Source organism: Lonchura striata, chromosome Z (genome assembly GCF_050655825.1).
Source record: "Lonchura striata isolate lonStrDom1 chromosome Z, ASM5065582v1, whole genome shotgun sequence".
Taxonomy (NCBI): domain Eukaryota; kingdom Metazoa; phylum Chordata; class Aves; order Passeriformes; family Estrildidae; genus Lonchura; species Lonchura striata.
Genome location: NC_140740.1, coordinates 76,421,890 through 76,436,218, shown reverse-complemented (window position 1 = coordinate 76,436,218; position 14,329 = coordinate 76,421,890). Strand labels below are relative to the sequence as shown.

General features: G+C 39.3%; 1 protein-coding gene across 10 annotated transcripts in view; it reads right to left on the bottom strand.

Moving 5' to 3' along the window:
• AOPEP (aminopeptidase O (putative)) overlaps positions 1-14,329 on the bottom strand; it is a 205,507-nt gene that overhangs the window by 178,198 nt on the left and 12,980 nt on the right. For 4 of the 10 annotated variants that reach the window (XR_014951721.1, XM_085568112.1, XM_021531143.3 and 1 more), the window contains exon 1: positions 3,427-3,936. The exons of 1 other annotated variant lie outside the window; for it this stretch is intronic. The gene's annotated coding sequence lies outside the window, so the exon portion shown is untranslated. Of the gene's footprint in view, positions 1-3,426; positions 3,941-14,329 lie in introns of those variants that run through there. 5 more of the 10 variants (XR_014951724.1, XM_085568116.1, XM_085568110.1 and 2 more) reach the window with 4 other exon arrangements.

Genomic DNA, 14,329 nt, shown 5'->3' with positions numbered 1-14,329 from the left:
TCACAAAAGAATAAACAATAACAGCAGATGGTGGCCAACATTAATGGAGTCAATCTTGATCAGCGCCACATAATAGAATTGCATAAAAGAAATGAAGAATGGGAAACAGAAGAGCTACGATCCATTGGGGAATTATATTTGTATAACATTGTTTTCCACTCAATACAAAAAGTATCAGCCTGAATTAGAAACACAGGTCTCTGAAAGCAAATATGAGAAAAAAGTTTCCAGGCAACATAAAACATGGTTGCAAAGTAGACAAGATTAAGCTTCCTAGAAATGTCTACGAGGAAAAAAAAAATATTCTTTTTTGACAGGCAATGCACTGTAACTCATAGTCTCAGGTTTTAAAGTTAAAATCAAAAAGGAAATAAAGAGATAGGGAAGAACTTTGAAATATAATTCTGTCCAGTGGCAGTTGAAGGAAAAAAAAAACCAGGGACAGCGGAACTACACAGAACACCCATTTCAAATTCCAAGAAGCTTATTTTAAATGCAAATAGCTAACTACTCCAGTCTAATTCCACTCTAACAGTAATAATTCAGATAAGAAAATTAGAAAAGCCTCTGAACTTGCTAAAATGTCCATCAGAACCACTAGTAGGTAGAAGCAAGTGAAAGGCTTACAAACTTAAAAAAAAAAAAAATGCAAACAAACCCACCTTCAAAAAGAGAAGATGTGTGGTCATTAGAGATGACTTCATAATACAGTGTCAGGAGCTAGAAACACACTGTTAAGAATGTACTAAATTATCTACTCCCTTTCCAAGCACACGCCTAATTTCACTGCACCCCTGCTACACCAGCCAGTGAGAGACTGTCTCACACGTGACACTGTCATGCTTACACCACTGTGAAAGGCAGGCACAAAACACAGCTGCCTAACTTAGTCCTGCATCTTGTCATGAAGGCATAAGCCAAAGATGAAGCGTACACAAAATACACCTTGCTTCAGAGCACAACTGCAGCTGTCGTCTCTCATGCATTTCCAAAATCTTAGAAAACAAAAATGAATGAAAAGAGGGCCCTATGATAGAAGATCAAGTCTCCAACCAATCCAAGCAGTTACAGCTCTGTAGTTGATATCTATCAAGCCCTGGAAAACTCGCAGCATGGAGTTGCTGCAAATATTTGAATACATAAAACAGTTAATGCCTTACAATCCACACCACTGTTTTTTATTGTGCAAAATCAGAGTCACACAAAGCAACACACAAATACTGACACAAGCAGCAGGTATCAATCCCTAAGATGGTGCCCATTTCTATCTCAGCTCTTCTGTTTCTCACACCTCACACAAATGACAGTCCATTTAAGTAACTGCATAGAAATTTACTCAAATTTAATTTTCTAGCAAACTAAGGATGGTCAGAAGAACCTTACCAATTAATGCTAAGTCTGTTTGAGGATGCTGTCAGAATCATCTGCTTTGATCAACAGTCAGCAGAGATAGCTATTTCTATGCACACCACTCGAGCACCCAGCCTGGGACGTGCACCTGAGCTGGTAATGTAAGCTAATATCCTGATCCACAAACAAGGATCTCCAAAGCACAGAGAACAATTTGTTTTGTGCTACGTACTCACAGTATTTTTCAAAAGGTGTAGAAGAATTTCAGTGACACAGATTTTCCCTACATGCTACTGGCCAATATCCACACATTTAAACACCACCTTTTTATACCAGGAAAATAAAGCAATATTTGGACTTTCTTCACCTTCAGACAAGCATGATTTTCTTCATCTGTACAAAAAAGCTAATTCAATTGATTTCATCAAGTAGATGTTAGAATTAAGGCTATAATGTTCTCTACTTAACATTTAAAGAAACTTTAAAATTTAAAAAAAGCGCCTTTTGGATAAACATTCTCTTTGATAATTGGAAGAGTTTTATAACTAATGCCATTAAAACTGCTTTCAAGGCAGCTCCTTCAAAATCCAGGTTTATACATTTTCCACACAATATAAGACAATAAGATCTTACTAAGAGCTCTATTTTTAACACCAACATCAACAATATTTTTATTCTTTAAATAGCAAGGAATATGTATACATTATTTTTGGTAATTACAAACTTTTTCCCTATACACACGTAAGACAATTACCTAAGAGATCTTAAGCCTTTTTAAGGCACAAATGCATTCTATAGATGAAAGTAAGGCTTAAACAAACTAACAGAAACATTTGCTCACATTAAACTACTACAAAACAATACACAGAAGAGAGCTTACAGACCTCACTCTGCGTTCACAAGAAAATCAGTGCATTTTGTAATGAGGCTTTGATGTGAAAATTAATTCAATCACTGCTATCCCTTGGTAAAACTGATACCATTCCAGAAGTCTCCTTTTAAGTCTGAAAACTATAGAAATAATGAGTATAATGGAAGACCTTTTTTACCAACTACAGCAGCAAGTTAGCAGTGAGGAAAATTTATTTCTATGAGCTGAAATGACAAGCCAAGAGAGAAAACTCCATCTTCCAGCTTAAATAAGAAGAGAAATAAAAAAAAACAAAAAACCAAAGAAACAACAAACAAACAAACAAAAAAAAACCAAAAAACAAAGAAAACCTTCTGCCCCCAAACTACTAATTCCCAAAGAAAAACACCCAAGACTTAAAAAGAAGCATAACTTAAACTGGTAAAGAAGTTAGGAAGAGTATCCTGATATTACCCTTAACCCATCTTTACTCCATTGACAATTATTTCTATTACAGTAATGACCAAATAATTAAAGAGAGACCAGATATGTGGTTTACCATTTTCTGCCCTCCAAATTTACTATTACTTTATTTTAAAAACCCTAAAAAAAAAAAAAAAATAAAAACCACAGAAAAAACTCTACCAAAATTAAAAAACAAAACAACTCCACAATACCAAAACAAACCCCATGACAAACACTTGTGTAAGGACAGAATTTTCTAGTTTTTATTTTACAAAATTATTTCAAGGTGGACAGGGGCCTGGGTAACTTGCTCTACCTAACCCTGCTTGAACAGGGACTAGATAATCTTCAGTGGCCCCTCCAAAGTGAGTGGTTCTATAGAGATGCAGAACAGCATTAAAGAGGAACTGTCTTGGATTTTATTTCCACTGAATATACACAAGGAAAGGTTGTGTGTGACTGACTTTCAGAACATGCAGCATACATGTCTGACAGTATTCATACATAGGAATCACCCAAATAAAATCTGTGCTGAAACAGAATGACTGTCTTCAGCTTAATGCAGCTGCTGTTAATGAATACTACCTACAACGTCAAAGAACTAAGTCTTTAAGGCTGGAATTGGAAAGTCTTTCCAATGTTGACATTGGCAAGCCACCTCAGCTATTTAACGACCTCTGAGTAGTAATGGACCTAACATATAACTAAACTGAGATCCCCGGATGAATTACACACCACCATTCATTCAGACGGAGTTTCACCTGCATGTTTCCACTGTTAAAGAGGACAATGAGCGGAACAGAAGTGACAGGTTCGAACAGATCCACGTTTAAAGATCTTCCAGGACACCAGCAGCCCACAAGAAGGCCATCGACTCTCTGCGTGGAAAAGGACAGCAGCGATGATAGCCGGCCACACACTCCCTACTGCTTTGCATGCTGCCTCATCCACTGCTCCCTATGCTCGGGGCACAGCCATTCAGTCTGTAAGGAAAGGCAGGGACGGAAAATTCTGCCACTTCCAGCGGCGCCTCCCTCGCACGAAGCGCCGCGGGCAGGGAGCAGGGGACGGGGGGGATGCACAAGGAAGGATCAACTCACAGCGGCGGCCGCCGCCCCGCCTGCGCGCCGGCTCCCGGCGTGTGTGGGGACACCGGGGACACGGGAGGACACGGGGGACACGCAGGGACCCGCTGTCCGCTGCCGGCCCCGCCAGCCGCCCGAGCTGCCGCCGCCGGTGCCGCCTCCCGCCCGCGGCGCCCGCGGATGAGCTCATCGCCCGGCCCGCCCTCCGCCGGCCCCGGGCCGCGGACGGGGCTCGCCTCGCTCCCCGGCACGGGCTGGTTCGGGCGTGGCCAGCTGCCCGCCAGCCGGCAGTGCCCCAGGTAGCCTGGGCTGCGCCGGGAAGGGTGTAGGAGCCTGGGGGGGGTGGTGCTGTCTGTCTGCTCCGCCCCGGTGAGGCTGAAGTGCTGCGTCCAGTCCGGGCTCCTCAGCAAAGGAGAGGCGAGGAGATACTGGAGAGGGTCCAGCAGAGATGGGAAATCAGAGGGTCCAGCAAATCACAAACGTGATTTGGGGTCAAGAGCATCTCTCTTATGAGGAGACGCTGCGGGAACTAGGCCTGTTTAGTCTGGACAAGACCGAGAGGGAATCTCAGCAATACACACAAATATCTCAAACGGTGCCAGACTCTTCAGTGGTGCCCAGCAACGGGAAGAGGACCAGTGGCCATAAACATAAACAATTTCACTTCAACATAAGTAAGGATTTCTTTTAAATTGAAGGTGGCAGAACACTGGAACAGGCTGCACAGGTGATTCAGGGTTTCCCTCACTGGAAATATTCAAAACCCACATGGATGTGTTCCTGTGTAACCTCCTGTAAGTGACCCTACCTGAGTGGGGGGGTTGGACTGGATCATTTCCAGAGGTCCTTTCCAACCCTAACTATTTTGTGATTCTGTGAATTTCCCTCTCCCCGCCTGTGGGGGAAGAGGGGCCGGGCAGGAACCGTACTGGTGTGGTTGCTGGTGGTGATGTCCAGTGTCAGGATTGCACAGTTATTTGCACCAGCCCTGGTGGGCATGTACACATAAAAATATCCACATGGATACACATGTTTTCTTTGCACACTGTAGTGGGGCCATGCGACTGATCTGCAAGGAAGCCAATATCCCAGGACCTTCTGCTTATAGCATAAATAAAAGCATTTATTTTTACATCATATGTGTGATTAGACACTTAATTCAGTCATTTAGATTGGCTATGAATGATTAAGCTCCTGGAGCAGTTCATCACTGATTAGCTGATTCTGTGTGACAGGGCTGGTTGGGTGCAAGCTCCAAGGATGCAACTCAGTAGGAAATTGTTGTTACTCCTGCTAGTAAAAATAAAGAGGCATTAAATATTTCCAGTGATTTTAAGCACTGAAACAACCCCATGAACCTTTAATTACTTATGCAACATGAAAAACCACTAACAGCAAAAATTGGGAGTCTCTCCCAGAACTTCCAGTTGCATTTTCTAGGGCATTTGCAAAAGTGGTGGGAAATCTGGATTCTAATCCTTGCTAACCAGCAGAAATAGCAAACAAATTTCTCTCCCATCCAGCAATTGCTGTTATCCTTGGATTACAGGGACTTCCTGTCCCCACTGGACAAATTATGCTAGGCAGGAAATTTGTGAATATTGTTTGAAAATCATCCTGAGGAGAATAATTTGTCTTTGTTTTGTGAATGTTGTTGAATGAAAAATTGTTTGTACCTGATAGGCTAAGACAATGCTTACTCTTCAAAAACCACTGGCCTGTGGAACGACATAATGCTTATTCTGTAGGAACAACAACTAGAGAGTAGCCAGCTTCATTATGCCAAATTTTACCAGTTCACCAGGCAGTCAGGTGTGACTCTGGGGTCACTGACCACCAGGGACCCCAAAAGATATCTTCAGCACAGAAGGATGCATGTGCAGAGAGGAATGAACATGTCAGTGATTTCAGGGAAATCATTGTCAATGTGTGTTTATTCCAGGAAAATCAATGAATATATATGTAAAGAATAGTACACAAACAGGAACTTTTTCTGTACTCAGCATGCACGATTTCTGGAGGAGATATGCCTCTGTGCATCTGGCTGAATAAAGAATACCTACTTCTTAATGCCACACTGGTGTTAAGGAGTTCTCTTCTTTTTCCTGAATTTTGGTAGCAAATGCCTGTTAGCACAAAATGTAGGGGCACAAATACTGGACTCAGGAGCCTATATGACATTTGGATGCCTACTTGCCCTTGTGACATGCAAACTTATTTGGAGCAGATCTGATGGAAATGGTTTTTAAAGCATCAAAAACTGCCAGAAATCTCAATCTTTCCAAAATACTAGTATTGAACATAATAGAAAATATCTCTAACACAGACAGCTCCAATACAGGGTCTTCTGTTTGAGGATTGCATCCACACTACCCATACTCTGGAAGGACTTTCTGACAAGATTTATCTGCAGTAACCAAGGCAAGGCCAAGTCTAAAATCAATATGCTGCTTTGTTTAGGTTTAAGTATGTGTCTTGAATCCAGATAAAATCCAGATAAAACTGTTACTCTTGTAACAGTTCATTTTAAGAAGATATGAAATATGCAGATACGTGTATATATAGATGTATAAACAATGAAATTACACGTTATTTTGCAAATACTAGAAAATAATTTTTTTTTTTTTTTGATCAGGAAAACCATAGGCTTAAGCAAATGCTGCACCGCAGCAGCCTTTGAGGGTTTTTTGTTGTTGTTGTTTTCAGAGCACAATATGGTTCAAGTTTCCTACTGATGTAATAGTGATGTACAGGCCTCTTTTATTTAACTGCTCTTTGTTAAAGATCTGTGGATTTTCATTATTGTTGACTAGTCTCACTCTTACTTGCAATCATGACAGCTTTTCCAGGGACTGAGAGAATGCACCATTATAGCCTAAAGAAAATAAGCCAGAATATCATCATGATCATAAACCAACCTGTTTCTTGCTCTATATTTACCCAAAATCTACTTACTTCTTGAAAGAAGAGCTGTTATCTGACAGATACCATCTGTTCAAATTCATACAGCATGGCACATTATCATCATCCTTCCCATTTACAATAAATCACCATGGATTGCTCTTGTCAAGTGAAGAGTGGATAGCCTGATATTTATGAATATTGGAGGCTTGTTTTATTTGACGTTAACCATAAGCTAAGTAGTTACCTGCTTGTGATTCATTAATGAATTTTACTTGTTACTAAAAAGAAAGCTTAGTGTAAAAATAGTACTGTGACTCACACCAAACTAAAGTTAAAGATAGAGGAGTATTTTTATAACAGCTTATCCAGACAATATTTCAGGAATATTCATATTTAACACGTTTAACAATCATACTTCAGACAAGTCCTAAAAGTAAAAAATACTGAAAGTAATTGCTGAATACTTTAAAAAAGAATTCATCACTAGTATTTTGGTGCCAAACCTGACAGCAGTGGCAATTATTTGGAACAGTTGCTATATGTAAGGAGTACTTGAAACATTGAGAGGAGAACGAAATCCAGTCTAACAAGTGGTGTCTAGACTGTTCACAATTAATAAACTCTATTTACAAACCACCTTTTAATTGATCATAAGATGCTAATGACAAAGAAATAAAATACATTAAGATTGTATTCTGGAGTGACTAATATTGCCATTAACTAGCATAGCTGATAATACTAATTACTATGCCCAGTATCTTGTAATTAGTGTGATCTTGTAACTAGTATTTGCTGCATCCAGTGAAGTCAAAGCAGATTAGAGTTTGTGTGTAAATTCTTTTTCAATTACACTATGTAGTTGTGCTGCTCTGGAATAGGAAGTATTCCATATGGAAGTCTTTAGAGGCCTCAAAAATAAATTATACCTGTGGGTATGGCACTTTGTTGACACAGCAAACTATGCTGTTAAATATTAGTTGAAGACTATATTTGACAATTGACATTGAAGATGCATTTGATGAAGAGCATGCAAAATTTTGGTAATAGTTTGAAACTTAATGTTGGCTGCTTTCAAACTTCTTTGAACATATGGCTTGCCTAACACTGTTAATTATTGTCTGTGACAATAGGGCCTAAAACCCAGCTAAAAGATCTACCAACACAGAGAAAGGCATAATTTTAGAGAGTATCGTGGGAAAGCTTTTAACAAATAGGATCTCCCACACATCTTCACAGTAGTAACAGTGTAATTAAGAACAGTTATAAGTGTATATAAATTTTATAAAGGAAACAAAAGGGTGAGTAAGAAAGCACAATGGACAAGGTGGTATAAAAGCAGGTATTCATGAAAGATCTTTAAAACCTGGTAAACTTGGGTAAACTCACATACCTCAGTCTTTTTTATTTAATTTTGATGGCTTTCACGGGGTCATTACTACTAAATTTTTTACTCGTTTCATCATGAGTCTTTTTCCCCCAATGCCACATATTTAAGAAAAAGAGTAAATACTCTTTTCTTTACTCTAGTAAATACTCACTGGTTATTACAGAATCAATCGGGCTGAAAGGGACTGCTGTAGGTCATGTAGTTCAGCCTCCCTGCTCAAGAAGGGTCATCCTAGAGCAAATAGCACAGGATTACATCCAAGTGAATATTTTTGATTATCTCCAGTGAGGAAAACTCCACAACCTCTCCAGACAATCTGTTCCAGTGCTGGTCTCCTGCACAGTAAAGAAATTCTTCCTCTTGTTGAGGTGGAACTTGCTGTACATCAGTTTCTGCCTATTGACTTTGTCCTGTTGCTCAGCACCACTGAGCAGAGCCCAGCTCCATCCTCTTGCCACTCCCCCAGTACTCACAGACAGTGGTGACATTTCCTCTCAGTCATCTTTTCTCCAGGCTGAACAGGCCCAGCCTTTTCTTGCAAGATTCTCCAGATCCTGGAGCAATTCTGTAGATCTTTTCTGGTCCCTCTCCAGGAGCTCCATGTCTCTCTTGTCCTGAGGAGCCCAGAACTGGACACAGCACTCCAAATGTGCCTCACCAAGGCTGAGCAGAGGGCCAGGATCACCCCCTTTGCCCTGCTGGCAGTGCTCATCTTAATGCATCCCGGGACACCATTGGCCCTCTTGGCCACCAGGACACACTGCTGGCCCACGGACAGCTTGTTGTCCACCAGGACCCCCAGGTCCTTCTCCACAGCGCTGCTCCCCAGCAGGTCAGCCCCAGGCTGTGCTGGTCCCTGAGGTTGTTCCTCCCCAGGTGCAGGACCCTGCATTATTTGTCTTTGATGAATTTCAGATGGTTGATCTCTGCTCATCTCTCCAACCTTAGTCGTCAGGTATGCTACTTGACATTAAAACTGGTGCATTTTCCTGCACAGGTCAGAGTAGTCAGATGGCCCTGCTGCAGCTAAGCTTTATCTTCTTCCAAGGAAGCCCTTTCTGCTTTAGTTGTTTCTGAAGCTGAAGTTGGGAGGCACTGTTCCACTTTGTCAGTATATGAAGGGAGACTTATCTGCAAGTGGTTTCTGAAATATTCAAAATCAATGTGTAATGTATACCATATGTGAAAGCCTGTAAAGCAATTAGCTGTGGAGACACCCTTGAAGCTCCAGAAGAGGTAGGGAAAAAACAAATAGTACCTTGCCAGACTGCATATTTTGAAACAGTAAAAAGCAACATTTAAGAAATATGAAAAAAAGATAAAAATTAATTCAGATGCTGTGTTTTATCTTAGCTGGCCACATACAGCATTTGAATGCTTGGGGTTCCAGAGTTATCTCTCACATGAAGTTACCTTTTTGGAAGCAAACAAAAATAAAAATGGATTCCTTAGGACCAAATTTTATGTGGATTCAGTGACTACTGCTCATTAATTTTAAGTATTAGATAGTGTTAAAGCTGCTAAATATAATATTTTTCTGTGGCTTGATTATTGAGTTGAATTGATTATTGATTTTAACTTTTTTTCCCTAAAAATGATTGTTCCTTTTTTCCAGTCTATTATTTCAGATGCAGTGATTCTTACCCTTCTGTACAGAAAAATGCCCCACATAATGGTAGTCTTAATTTGGCCTCTTGCTTTGATACAAGTTTGGTCTGATCAGATCTTAATATAGTTTCAAATGTGGAGGTCCAGTCATCTGGCCTGACCAGCAAGCTAGCTATAGCTGGGATCATCCCAGGGCTATGGAAAGCAACACCCTAAATTCGGGGATACTCTCAAGTTTGTGAGAGTTTAAGTTCGTTCCAAAGGGGTTATGGGAGCTACTATATTAATATGGGTTGACCATACTTTGTGTTTGGTTAGAATGTTGCTAGAATGTTCCATGATAGTGTATATAAATTGGGATTGCCCCTTGTTGGAGATCTTAGCATTTGGCTGTGTTTGGGAACACTCCTGACACTGCTGCAGAAGAATAAAGGACCTTCGAATTTTCCCGTCACCCACCTTTTCTTCTATGTTGACCCCTCGCAATCTCTGCCTGTCCTCATGAGTATGAACAGAGTGATGTGACATTTAAATATTGGAGAAAGAGACTGAAAAGTCTTGCCTTCAGGAAACTGTTCTCAACAAACATAAGAAAAATATTTGTTGCCACTGAGACTGTGAGTTTCATTCTGCTTAATGGAGAGACCAGCTCATTGTGAATCCTCCCAGCTAGTACACCAAGGGGAAGTTGAATGGACTGAATCATCATTAAAAACTCCTGTTCACTCTCTGATCTCCAAATGTAATGTAGACAAAGAATTTAAGTAAATTTATGCATAATTTAATAGTGACTTGTCACTAGCAAAATGAAAGAAAAGGCCCGGAACATAAAAATGCTACAGGGTAGAACTAGATATAAGCAAATGAGTGTCTAGAGAATATTTTATAATATAACATATAGACTGTAAAGCATCTGAGACAACTAGACATAACTAGATGAGAATGGCTGCAGGGAATGCCTGTGGTACTGTAACCCATCCAACCCCATGTATGTCAGAAAGAAATATTATTGCATCCCTTAAGAGTACAAGTTGCTCAGTGCCAAAATAAGTTTCACTTGTTGCCTGAAGATGTCTTAACCTTGTAGGGTGTATCCTCCCTTTTCTGACCAAGAAGATGTAGAAAGGTATCAAGGGCTAATTTCCTGAGCCAGCTGTCCGCTGTCAGGCTTTGGAGCCACCGAGGTGCAAAGGGTATCCAAGATGCAGCTGCTGGCCCCTTAGCTGTGCTGGCATCCTCCACCTTCCTGCCAGCTGTGCCTCTGCACATCAGCAGCTCTGTCTGTCACATCCATAAGAAGCTACAGGAATGCACTGAAATCTTTGGATGCAGACTGTGTAGCTTTTTCAGACAATACCAAAAGTAAATATGATAGAGGGCTCAGATCTGCAGTTGTATGACATTCAGCTTCCCACATAATTTGATTCAAAATCTACAAGAAAGCTTATGCAGGGATGGATGGCGAGGGCATAAGCTGGAGATCCTGACAGAAAGATTTATGTAAAACTCTCTGTCTCTTTCAGGCCAGTAAGCACTGGCTCAATATTTAAATAGCATACAGACTTTCCTGAGAAGGCACTGATTGAAACTGGCTATAAAGCAACTTAGCACAGAAGCGTGACAAAGTTGTCTTCCCCTTTCTTAATTGCCTTCTGGTTACTGAATCTTGGAACCAAGATCTCAGAACTGGACTGAGAATACAATGAATTAAAGTGACTCCATTAAGAATTAATTAGTTTAAAACCAGCATAATTCTTTTTTTTTTTTTTTGGGCTTTCTTCAGTATGTTCACCACTTTTCCTACCCTAGGAACTGAGTTGTGAACAAGATGTTATTTACTCTTTCTAGTTCGGGTTCTTACTCCATGTTTTGGCAAGGAAGAGAGTACATATAGTGATAACAGAATTCCAACTTCAAAACATGTTAAAAGTTTTGAGGTATCAGGGTGATGGGTGATGTATAAATACGCTGCCAGCTTTAGTGAGGGAAATAAATATATGGTTTTTATCAAATAAAGCTATTGCCAATTAGAACTCAAAGTGGCATTTTGGATTAACTGTTTGTGAAAACCCTTTTGTTAGCTCTTGAAAGACTGTGTTTGGGGAGGTTGATGGAGTGTGCATTGAGTCTTTGGCACACCTTGTGCTTATTCTGGGCAATCAGTTCATCATCTCAGCACCAGGGTGTGGCAAGCACATTTCTCTCACTCTCAGGACTTTTCATAGAGGTGCACAGAGAGAAATGAAAGAGAAAACAATTTCTATTTCTGCTCCTTGTTCTTCCTATGTGGAATGTGTTTGGAGAATTGCTTACCTGGAGTGATTGCTTGATTTGATTCTGGTGAGGATTTTTTGAGCCTGATGGCCAATCCAATCCCCACCTGTGTCTGGACTCTTGAGAGAGAGTCACAAGTTGTTAGAGTCAGAGAAAGTAATATGTAGTTTTAGTATCCTCCTTTCATATAGTATATTAATATATTTTAGCATAGTTATAATAAAGAAATAATTCAGCCTTCTGAATTGAGTCAGACATCATTTCTTCACATTGGATTCACCTGCATTTAGAATACCAGGGTGTTAAGGAAAAATCTCTGAAGCACCAAATTTAAAGAGCAAACTTCAGGATTTCTTTCACATGCCTCAAGATAAGGTTTTGTACTAATTTGATATGTGTCTAGTAAATTGTAGACTTGCATATGAGGAAGATTTAACATTTTGTGTGGGTATTCAGCATGAAATGCAAACCAAAACATTATATTGTGTGAAAAGAGGATGATCTGGAAAACAATTTTCTGAAAAGGTGTTCAGATTATGTACTAATCTTAGTTTTCACAAGAACAGTATTATGATGCCTTTTCCAAAAAGTGTACATTGCAGCTTCCAGAAGAAGGCATACTGCTTGACACATCATTCTATAATATATGCATTACATACCATAAATGACTTAACTGTTTCTAACTCTTACTACTAGCAGCTATACATTTTGAAAGATAACTTTTCTCAAGTTAGCAGTGTATTAGAGGTTTTATTCTCATGAGTTAGATTCATGTGATGATGTATTAATTATCTACCAAGAAGCAATACATACAAACCAAACACACTTGTTTATAATATTATAAGATACACATAATAACTAACTAAATAAATAAACCATATAGCTTGTAATTTGTAAATATTGCAAGTTTGGAAACATTTTTCTGAAGTTACTTTAAAATTGTAAGAAGAATATCAATTAAGAGGATCTGTTCAAATCCTAAACCATGATTCATCATCAACAGTGATAATCTGAAATGTTTTAATGTTGAAAAAAAGGAAATCACAACATCCATAATACACATAATTTAGGAATAGTATTAAGGCTAATTCAAGTCATTCAGGCTTTGCTAAAAAATTTAAACAATTGTCTAAGAATGCACTGGTTAGGGCTGATAAAACCATGGCAGAGATTTATCAAATTCTGTATGAAATTGTCATTTTACCTTTGAAAACATTAAGTGTAATTAGAATTTCCACTGTCTTGCTCATGCTTTGCCTAATTTACAAGCCTTGTGCTTCTTTGATAGTAAGTTTCTGTGGTTAAGTTTTATAAAGCAGACAAAAGATCTGAATCTGTGTCCCAAAACTACTGTGCAACTCACAGTCTCTCTGGTGTTCCCAGTTGAGAAGAGACTGTCAATAATATGTAAATATAGGATAGTAATTACTTGAGAACTGAAAATTTTTGCAGGGAAAAGGTGACCATAATGACCACCTCTGAAACAGTATGCTAACAGATAATTAATTCTGTGTCTTGTGTTCTGTCTTGTATACTCTCCAGGCAAAATATATGTTTGTCACCAATAATAGTTGGAGAGATATCTGAAAGTATCACCAAAGAAGCCTATTTAATTTATGAGGATCAGAAATAAAAAGTTCTAGTACTGTTCTGGGACTGTTTTGTTGTATATGTGGGTGAAAAGCATGACTGGGTGATCTGCATGATTATGGTGATGTTGTAAGGGTTCAAGCCTTTATGATAGAGGACCTGGCTAACTCTCTTCTCAAGGACAGCTGATATTTCTCATTGGACTTCACTGCTTGTGTAGGGGGGGTCTGGCTTTGTACATGGCAGATAAAACTCAGAGCCCTGTTTTGAAGTGGTGAGCAGACTCAGTGATATGATTTTATCTTGGAATTTCCACAAGCTCCATTTTAAGGATTGGGTCAACAAAGTAGGCTATACAAGCATATTTTAGAAATATTTTAAAAACCTCAAATTCCTTTTATTGTCTTAAGCAAATTGATGTAACCATGTTTTCCAGCATGCAGTAGATGCAGCTGCACATAAGGGGGTTTTTAGCTTTTTTATTACCTAAATACATGTGAAAACAACCCTTGAAAATTTTGTATTTTCCTAGGACCTCTACTTAACAGACATATTTTTTCCTCTAGTCAGAGCTCATAAGATAACTTGCTGCTTGCAGGAATGATGTGAGTGAGGAGATGTTAGGCAGGCAGATTAATCTCTGAGTAGTTGTTACTGCCAGTTTGTGCTTGAGGAAAGAGCTGACTTAACTTGCTATGTTGATTTTAAAATCTGGCACTAGAAAATGACATCACAGGTAATAAATATTTCTAGATCATAGCCAAATATGTTAATGTTGGAGCCATGATCAATAGCAACTTACAAAAAACCATAGTG